Source organism: Jaculus jaculus, chromosome 16 (genome assembly GCF_020740685.1).
Source record: "Jaculus jaculus isolate mJacJac1 chromosome 16, mJacJac1.mat.Y.cur, whole genome shotgun sequence".
NCBI classification, from domain to species: domain Eukaryota; kingdom Metazoa; phylum Chordata; class Mammalia; order Rodentia; family Dipodidae; genus Jaculus; species Jaculus jaculus.
In genome coordinates, this window is record NC_059117.1 from 57,671,535 (window position 1) to 57,682,163 (window position 10,629).

General features: G+C 43.3%; 1 non-coding gene across 1 annotated transcript; it reads right to left on the minus strand.

Annotated features, from left to right (window-relative positions):
- Nucleotides 1-7,005: 7,005 nt before the first annotated feature.
- Nucleotides 7,006-7,196, minus strand: LOC123455470. The gene has a single exon (XR_006633938.1). It is a non-coding gene; the product is annotated as a U2 spliceosomal RNA (small nuclear RNA).
- Nucleotides 7,197-10,629: the final 3,433 nt, after the last annotated feature.

Here is a 10,629-nt window from a genome sequence, read left to right on the forward strand (position 1 = left end):
AAGGTGTACATCACCACGCCTGGCTTACATCACTTAAAAAAAAAATTTATTTTATTTTTTTTTTATTTTATCTTTTCACAATTTTTATTAACATTTTTCATGATTATAAAAAATATCCCATGGTAATACCCCCCCACACACACTTGTCCCTTTGAAATTCCATTCTCCATCATATTACCTCCCCATCTCTATCATTCTACTTACATATATACAATACCAACCTATTAAGTACCCTCCTCCCTTCCTTTCTCTTCCCTTTATATCTCCTTTTTAACTTACTGGCCTCTGCTACTAAGTATTTTCCTTCTCACGCAGAAGCCCAATCATCTGTAGCTAGGATCCACATATGAGAGAGAACATGTGGTGCTTGGCTTTCTGGGCCTGGGTTACCTCACTTAGTATGATCCTTTCCAGATCCATCCATTTTTCTGCAAATTTCATAACTTCATTTTTCTTTACCGCTGAGTAGAACTCCATTGTATAAATGTGCCACATCTTCATTATCCACTCATCAGTTGAGGAACATCTAGGCTGGTTCCATTTCCCAGCTATCATAAATTGAGCAGCAATAAACATGGTTGAGCACGTACTTCTAAGGAAATGAGATGAGTCCTGAGGATATATGCCTAGGAGTGCTATAGCTGGGCCATATGGTAGATCAATCCTTAGCTGTTTTAGGAACCTCCACACTGATTGCCACAATGGCTGGACCAGATTGCATTCCCACCAGCAGTGTAGAAGGGTTCCCCTTTTTCCACATCCCCGCCAACATTTATGATCATTTGTTTTCATGATGGTGGCCAATCTGACAGGAGTGAGATGGAATCTCAATGTAGTTTTAATCTGCACTTCCCTGATGACTAGTGATGTAGAACTTTTTTTTATATGCTTATATGCCATTCGTATTTCTTCCTTTGAGAATGATCTATTTAGCTCCATAGCCCATTTTTTGGTTGGCTTATTTGATCCCTTATTATTTAACTTTTTGAGTTCTTTGTATATCCTAGATATTAATCCTCTATCAGATGTATAGCTGGTGAAGATTTTTTTCCATTCTGTAGGTTGCCTCTTTGCTTTTTTCACTGTGTCCTTTGCAGTGCAAAATCTTTGTAATTTCATGAGGTCCCAGTGATTAATCTGTGGTTTTATTGCCTGAGCAATTGGGGTTGTATTCAGAAAGTCTTTGCCAAGACCAATATGTTGAAGGGTTTCCCCTACTTTTTCCTCTAAGCAGTTTCAGTTTTAGGTCTGATGTTAAGGTCTTTAATCCATTTGGACTTAATTCTTGTGCATGGAGAGAGAGAAGAATCTATTTTCATCCTTCTGCAGATATATATCCAGTTTTCCCAACACCATTTGCTGAAGAGGCTGTCTTTTCTCCAATGAGTATTTTTGGCATTTTTATCGAATATCAGGTGGCTATAGCTACCTGGACTTACATCAGGGTCCTCTATTCTGTTCCATTGATCTACATGTCTGTTTTTGTGACAGTACCATGCTGTTTTTGTTACTATGGCTCTGTAGTGTAGGTTAAAATCAGGTATGGTGATACCACCAGCCTTATTTTTGTTGCTCAGTATTATTTTAGATATTCGAGGTTTTTTGTGATTCCAATTGAATTTTTGGATTTTTTTTTCTATTTCCATGAAGAATGTCTTTGGAATTTTAATAGAGATTGCATTAAATGTGTAGATTGCTTTAGGTAAGATTGCCATTTTCACAATATTGATTCTTCCAATCCAGGAACAAGGGATGTTTTTCCACTTTCTAGTATCCTCTGCAATTTCTCGCATGACAGTTTTAAAGTTCTCATTGTAGAGATTCTTTACTTCCTTGGTTAGGTTTATTCCAAGGTACTTTATTTATTTATTTATTTTTTATGCAATTGTGAATGGGAGTGAGTTTCTGATTTCATCCTCTGTGTGTTTGTTGTTAGCATATATGAAGGCTACTGATTTCTGTGTATTTATTTTGTATCCTGCTACATGGTTGTAGGTTTTGATCAGCTCTAACAGTTTGCTAGTAGAGTCTTTAGGGTCCTTTATGTATAGAATCATGTCATCTGTAAATAATGATAACTTGATCTCTTCCTTTCCAATTTGTATCCCTTTTATGTGTGTCTCTTGCCTTATTGCTATGGCTAAGACTTCCAGAACTATATTAAATAAAAGTGGGGACAGTGGACACCCTTGTTTTGTTCCTGATTTTAGTGGAAAAGCTTCCAGTTTTTCCCATTTAGTAATATGTTGGCTGTAGGCTTGTCATAAATAGCTTTTATTATATTGGTAGGGTCTCACTCTTGCTCAGGCTGACCTGGAATTTACTCTGTAGTCTCAGGGTGGTCTCAAACTTAAATGGCGATCCTCCTACCTCTGCCTCCCAAGTGCTGGAATTAAAGGTGTACATCATCACACCTGGCTTACATCATTTTTTAAAATATTTTTTAATTTATTTAAGAGAGAGAAGGCAACAGAGAGAGTGAGAGAATATGGACGCACCATACTCTCTGCCACTGCAAATTGCAAATGAACTCCATATACATGTAACGCTTTGTGCATCTGGCTTTACATGGGCACCGCAGAACTGAACCCAGGTCATCAGGCTTTGCAAGCAAGCACCTTAATCACTGAACCATCTCTCCACCTACCTTTTTTTTTTCTTTTTTGTTTTTTTTGAGGTAAGGTCCAGGGTATTCCAGGCTGACCTAGAATTCACTATGTAGTCTCAGGGTGGTCTTGAATTCACAGCAATCCTTCTACCTCTGCCTCCTGAGTGCTATGATTAAATGTGCTTGCCACAACACATACATCTATTTAAGAACTATTTTTCTTTTTTTAAAAATTATTTATTTATTTATTTGAGAGCAACAGACACAGAGAGAAAGACAGATAGAGGGAGAGAGAGAAAATGGGCGCGCCAGGGCTTCCAGCCTCTGCAAATGAACTCCAGACACATGCGCCCCCTTGTGCATCTGGCTATCATGGGACCTGGGGAACCGAGCCTCGAACCGGGGTCCTTAGGCTTCACAGGGAAGCGCTTAACCACTAAGCCATCTCGCCAGCCCAGAACTATTTTTCTTGATCATTTATTTGCAAGTGAGAGAGATCATGCACATGCCAAGGCCTCCTACCACTGCAAACAAGTTCCAAACACATGTATCACTTTGCACATATGGCTTTACATGGGTACTGGGGAATTGAACCTGTGCTGTCAGGCTCTGCAAGCAAGTACCTTTAACTGCTGAGCCATTTCTCCAGCCTCCCCATCCCCATCTACATCTTGCAGTCCTTCCTGACATCAGTGTCATCCATGCCTTGAATATAAATTAACAGGCTTGAAGCGTGACCTACAGGCAGCAGGCCCATTCCAGGTCCCCTCTGTCTTCCAATCCTAGCTGCACTCATTCAGGGACATTTTATCTCCATGCAAAATGCCTGCAGTACGCAGTTCGATTCTCAAAGATCTTAGGGACTGATTGTACCTCGAGGGAGAAAGGCTTCTCTCTCTTGATGACAAAGGCATATTACCACTTCAGGGTGCGATTTTCTAACTTCTAAGGATTTATATCCTGTATCTTACTTGTGAATGTGTTATTTGTTTAAAAACATGTTTTGTTCTCATGGTGGGAGGTGCCATCCATATTTAGTCTCTTGGGTGAGCTTTATGCATTGTTTTTCCTCAGGAAAAAAATAAATCTCTAAAACATTTCTTGGAATAGTCTTAACTTGGCTGAGCTCGCTGTAGGAGGAACCACCTCTTTCTTCCAAATAACCCTTTACTTCCAGAGGTCTTAGCAGTGACAATAGCATCAAATCAAAACCAAATCCCATAACCATCGCGCCACCCACTACAAGCCCCTTGGGGAAAACAACTCATGTCTTCGTGCTTAAGTATGCACAGGGCCTGGCCCAGATAGAGCTCAAAATATTTTTGTGAATTAAATGAGTAAACTCCAAAGTACTGTGACACAGAGTCCACGGTGACAACACTTCTAAAAACAAGAACACCATAACGTTGAGTCACTGTGGATTCCGTTTCTCCTGGGACCCTATTTTACGGGGATCAATTCATTTTGGGTAAAATTATGACACAGTCATAAAATGATCCCCAGGTCTGAGGGTATCAACAACGTGGGCTTTCTTCCTGAAAATCCCACTACCCTGCATTTCTCTATATAAAATGTTGATGGGGGTTTAGGAATAATGGTTTTCCTTTCCTTTCCTCTTTCCTTCTTTCTTTCTTTCTTTTTCTCTTCCTCCTCCTCCTCCTCCTCTTTCTTCTTCTTCTTCTTTTTTTTTTTTTTTTTTTTTTTTTGAGACAGGGTCTTGCTCTAGTCCAGGCTGACCTGGAATTCAGTATGCAGTCTCATGTGGATAAACAAGGGCTGAAAAAAAGTAAGACGCAGTTCCAGCAGCAAGAACACCGTGTACAGCGACTTGGGCTGGAGAGATTGAACATTCCTGCAACACCATAGAGCTGAGTTCAAGTGTGGCCAGAGATGTGGCCAGGGAGAGAATGGGAAGCTGAATTGAGCCTGTCAACTCATACGTGCTTTTGAGAAGTATTGATTTCTCTTGAGGGCAATGGGGAGACATGCAAAAAGTTTATCAGCAGGAACATGACTGGATCAGACTGGTGACTTTTAAAGATACAGATCTGAATTAAAGAGGTCAGTTATGGGCCACCACAAGTACCCAGCCAAGAGATGAGAGTCTATCTAGACACAAGCTTTACACAGCTGGAGGCCCTTGCTCAGCGACAAGTCTCAGGCATGGGATGGGTATCCATGCTCAGATCTACGTGAGCTCAATACATTCTAAGCTTTGGCTACTTTAATTACCTTCAACTTGCCTTTCCTCTTGGGTGATCACTTCATCCAGCCAAGTTTGAAGCTGACAGCTTCCAACACTTGATAGCTTTTCAACACATGGTTTGCAGGCTTTTTGTTTCTTCTTAAGTGGGAAACTGTGGATTTTTTTATATATATATATACTTGAAATCCAAGTTTGCATGAATGACTTAATTCAAACTTCTCCTAAAATATTGACTTTGAGGCAAAACAAAAATCTGAATTCCAGGCTGGAGATCAATAACAGATTTGATTATCTTTGTTGTTTCTTAAAACTAAAGGGAGAGGCAGGCATGGTGGCATACATCTTTGATCCCAGCATTTGGGAGGCAGAGGTAGGATGATCACTGTGAGTTCAAGGCCAGCCTGAAACCAACAGTGAGTTCCAGCTCAGCCGGGGCTAGAATGAGAGCCTATCGCAAAACAAAACTAAAGAAGAAAAATAAGAAGTAGAGGGGGCCAGGTAGGATAAACAAAGCAAAGAGAAGCAGAAAGTGTAAGAGGAGAGAAGAGGAAAATGGAGGGAAAGGGAGAAAGGAGAAGAAAAGTAGATAGACTTTCCATTTCACCAAAGAATTATAAACAAATAAATATAAATAAAATAAGTGATTATAACTATAAATAAGCTGGGTAGTAAAATAGCAGCCGTATGACAGTCTCTCATCCAATAGGAAATAAGCAAGTAGCATACATGTGACATTCTCCTACCCAATAGGAAACAGCAGTGTTGCCATGATTTGAAAGTAAAATGTTTTGCGTCCTTGTTCCCCAGGCTGTGGTTCCCAATGTTGGAACACTCCACCTTGGAATGCAGGCCCCAGGCCGGTCAACCAGCACACATGGTTCCCCAGGAGTGGAGTTGAAGGTTCTGTCTGCTTCTGGTGCCAGTCAGAGCTCTCTGTTGCCTGATCTGCCAAGATCTGCCACATCAGATACTCCTATTGCTATGGACCAAGTCACTCCAGCCTCCATACCTTCCCCACCATGATAGACAGAACCCTTGGAAACTGTGAGGCAAAATAAACCTTTCCTCATCTATGTTGTTTCTCCCAGATATTTTGTCACAGACATAAGAAAAGTGACTGACAGCAGTGTCAAATTCTAAACTCTTGGGTGACAGTGTCATGGACGCAGTACTTCCTATCTCACCTGAACCTGCTCTGCCCTCTCTCTTCCTTTCCTGGCTCCTCCTGAAGTCTCTCCCAAATCATTACCACCACCAGAACAGGACCAAGGCTGTTCTTAGCTTGCCACTAACGTAGGAGGTGTTCTCCTGTAATGATTCACTAAAAAGAAGTAATTAGCACACAGAACAAATGCTTTGCTCCTAAGGTTTGCAGGTCTACAGCTCTGCCTACATCTGAAGCTTGGTAAGACCGAGTGGGACACAGTGGTATAATCTCATCATGGTCCACTTGTAAGTTAAGCATTGCTACATGACACCCCAAAATGTAGAGACTTAGAAGAAAACAGTTGCTTATTTCCCTGAATTCTATGGGCTAGGCAGGTGTTCAAATGCTTTCTTGGTGTTGGTGTGATTGGAAAGTCCTGGCTGGCTTGACTCACGTGGCTGGTAGTTAATACTGGCTGCCAGCTGGGAAGGCGATTGGCTGAAGGCCACAGCTCTCTTTCACGTGGGGCTCTCGTATTGGGAAGCGACTCGAGCTTGCTCACAGCATCAGCACTGGCTTCCAAGTTGAAGTGTTCCAGAAGTGGGAGTGCATATAGCATTCTGGCTGTGCTCTAAGCTATCTCTGTGCTAAAGCCAGTCATGTGGCCAGTCCAGAAGCCAGTTACAAGGAGGGGAAATAGCAAGGATCTGTTTCATGTGGAATTTGAGTTATCATTGTGATCATCTTTGGCAGATAGGAGAAAACTGGTCAGTAGAGGCTGTGCTGGGCAGCTGACTTCTCAATGCTTAGGACAGGATTGGAATGGACCAGAGGTCCCTGGGAAATGGTCAGTGAGTAGCTAAGAATCAAGCCATGTGTTAAGAGCCCCATCAGGGTTGGTGGTTATGAACCCACAAATATCCTTTATGAAGACTCTTACTACCAGTTGGCACAACTATCAGTTTGTGATGTTTGAGTGTCTATCCTTGAGTTGGCATAAGAAACCTGCTTTTGTAAATATTTCTTTTCTTTTTCTATTTTTTTCCTCAGTGCAGCATTTCTGGAGGTAGTTCAATACCAGATTGATGCATGGAGTGGACGGAGCAAGGTCCTAGACCAACTCCTAACTCCAAAAATCCATTTAGCTTATTGTCCTCCAATAGAGGACATATCAGATAGTAAACTGATAAGAACATATATTGCCCTTGATCTTAGCCAAAAGGCCTAGGAGTGATGAGACTTGATGCAAACATACTCCGGACTCATGTGCCATGTTGTGCATCTGGCTTTGTGTGGGTACTGGGAGATCCAACTCAGGTCAGCAGACTTTGCAAGCAAGCACCTTTAACCACTGAGCCATCACCCCAGCCTGCAAATATTCTTTCTGTAAAAGTTCTGTCCACCTCTAATTTTGGCCCAGTGTACAACCTTGACCCTGAGGAGCATAGTCGCCATGGTTTTCTTTACAGTCAGTTGCCAAGCTCTAGTTCAGGAAACCCTCTGACCACAAGTGAGCCAGGAGCCCAGGGAGAGAAACTAGACAAGGGGAGACAAGCAGCTGACAAGGAGGCCTAGTTTGAAACTGCTCTCAATAAAGCCATTTCCTGTTGGGTAGTGATTACCAATCCATACAGGTCCGTACTCTTTGTAATACAGAATGGTTGAGAGGTGGATAGAGAAACAGAAAAGTGTTCCTGAAAGAGAGAGAACCTCAATAGGGGAAAAATCAAAACCCTGAATCATGAGGATGACAGAAGGAACAGAAATAAATGAGTTCCTGATTCTGGGAGGACGAAAAAAATCTCTGTGGCACCAGGCAACCAGGGCTGAGGGGTGGACACGCTGCAGTTTCCTCCAAGTCTGACCCTGGCTCCCTGAGCTCCTGCTCCACTGGCCTTCTTTGTGTTTCCAAATTGTGCTTAAGTTCTCATGTAAGGGAAATGTCCCTCACACCAGTAGTTCCCTATGTTTAGAAGGTCTATCCCTTCCTTGATTATAGTTATTTCCATCTTAGGAACTTTTGTGGTACCTTCATGCTAGTGAGGCTCACATCCTTCTGTCTGTACACACACACAGTATTTTTTAAAGTATTTTTATGTATTTTTTGAAAGCATAGAGATAGGGAGTAGAGAGACAGGACGAGGAAATGGGTGTGCCACGGCCTCCAGCCACTGCAAATGAACTCCAGATGCATGCACCACTTTGGGCATCTGGATTTATATGTGTACTAGAGAACTGACCTGTGGTCATTAGGCTTTGTAAGCAAGTGCCTTAACCACTAAGCTATCTATCCAGCCTTACCAATTTTATTTATTTACTTATTTGAGAGAGAGAGAGGATGGGCACACCAGGACCTCCTGTCGCTGCAAATGAACTCCAGATTTGTGCACCACTTTGTGCATCTGGCTTTATGTGGGTACCGGGGAGTCAAATCTGGGTCACTAGGCTTTGGAGGCAAGTGCATCAATGGCTGAGCCACCTCTTCAGCCTTTCCCTGTTTTTTTTAAGATGATCATAAAATCTCTGGAAAGTTGACCATTGTTTCCAGAGCCTCCGTTGGGATGGAGGGCCAGATCTCTTCACCGTCTCACCAGTGGAGAAGTATCAAGTCACATCAGTTTAGTGGGTGCACGGATGAGTAAGGGGAATCAGGCTCAGTGCCCACATAGGCCTGCTGGTTCTTACTCTTGTTTGCTCCCCCAGCACCCTGTTTGAGGGACTGGCCCGCCTCCTCCTTTGTGACGACCTCCTGGCCTTCAAGTAATCATGGGCAGAGTGTTGTGAAAGCCTGGCCTGAGCCAAGAGGAAAGGGAAGCTTGAGAGCGAGATCTGCTGGGGACGGGATGCACCTGGGGTCAGTGCTGCAGGGGGGAAGTCAAATGCTGGTGGCTTTCTCAAGGCTACCTAGACTCTGGGTTTTTTTTTTCCCCTCACACACTTGTGATTGACTTGTAAATCTCTTCCAGCTCACATACTGATGCCAATATAAAAGCAACCCAAGAAAAAGAAGACATAATAGCCAGGCAAGATGCTGAAAAGCAAAGACTTGTGGGTAAAAGCTGTGTAAAGGTGGGACACCTGGAATGAAAGAGTATCCTGAAAAATGCAGTTAGAGGGCTGGAGGAATGGCTTAGCAGTGAAGGCATTTGCCTGCAAAGCCAAAGGATCCAGGTTCACTTCCCCAGGACCCATGTTAGCCTGATGCACAAGGGGGCCGACGTGCCTGGAGTTCATTAGCAGTGGCTGGAGGCCCTGGCGTGCCCATTCTCTCTCCCTCTCTCTCTCTCCCTATTTCTCTGTCAAATAAATAAAAAATAAAAAAAAATAAATGCAGTTAGAAATCTGTGGGTTTCCCAAAGGCCAAGGTGGAGGATGTATCTCAGACTGAAAGTCATGCTGACTTATACCACTGAGAGGTTAAAGAACATTGGTTTTGAAGAGGTGTGAGTCCCACCTCCATCTCTGGGGAGTAGGCAACTCAGCTTGCAATCCTAGTACTAGGGAGGCAGAGAAAAGTAGATCTATAGGGCTGGCTGACTAGTTGTCTAGCCAAGCCTTGGGCTCTAGGTTCGGTGTAAGATTGTCTCAAAAAATAAGGTGGTGGGATGGATCAGTGGATAGTGTTTGCTGCTCATACTTGAGTGCCTAAATTTGGATCTGCAAAACCAGTATAACAGCCAGAAGTGGGGCTGGAGAGATGGCTTTGCAGTCAAGGTACTTATCTGCAAAACCTAATGACCCAACTTCGATTCCCCAATACTCACCCATAAAGCCAGATGCACAAAGTGGAACATGCATCTGGAGCTCCTTTGCAGTGGGTAGAGGCCCTGGGTCACCCATTCTTTCTGTCTGTTGCTCTTCTCTCTATCACGCTCGGCTGGCAAATCAAAAAAGCCAAAAGCCAGCAAGGTGTGGTGGCGCATGCGTTTAATCCAAGCCCTGGGGAGCCAGGGGGAGGAGGATCACTATGAGTTCAAGGCCACCCTGAGACTACATAGTGAGCTCCAGGTCAGCCTGGGCTAGAGTAAGACCCTACCTCAAAAAAACAAAACAAAACAAACAAAAAAGCCAGAGGCCATGGAAGTCTGTGATTCCAGAATGCTGATGGCAAGGTAGAAGGTGGAGATGATAGAGAATTCTCCAGAAGCTCATGGACAAGCTTGGCCTGACCAATGCAGCAGTGAACAGCAACTGGAACAAGAGACCCTTCCTGAAACAAGGTGAAGGTGAAAACTCATGCCTGACAATTGTCTTCTGATCTCCACATGTGCCACGGCATGTGTGTACCTGTACTCACACACACACACACACACACACACACACAGAACACAGGAGACACATGCTCATATCCACACATACACATCATAGACATGCATAAACCTCCGACCCTCCCCCCAACTAAGTTAGAGAATGAGGGGCTGGAGAGATGGTTTAGCAGTTAAGTGCTTGCCTGTGAAGCCTAAGGACCCCGGTTCAAGGCTCGATTCCCCAGGACCCACATTAGCCAGTTGCACAAGGGGGCGCACGCGTCTGAAATTCATCTGCAGTGGCTGGAGGCCCTGACGCGCCCATTATCTCTCTCTCTGCCTCTTTCTCTGTCTGTCGCTCTCAAATAAATAAATAAAAATAAACCAAAAAAAAATTAAAAAAAAAGATAGAGAATGACTG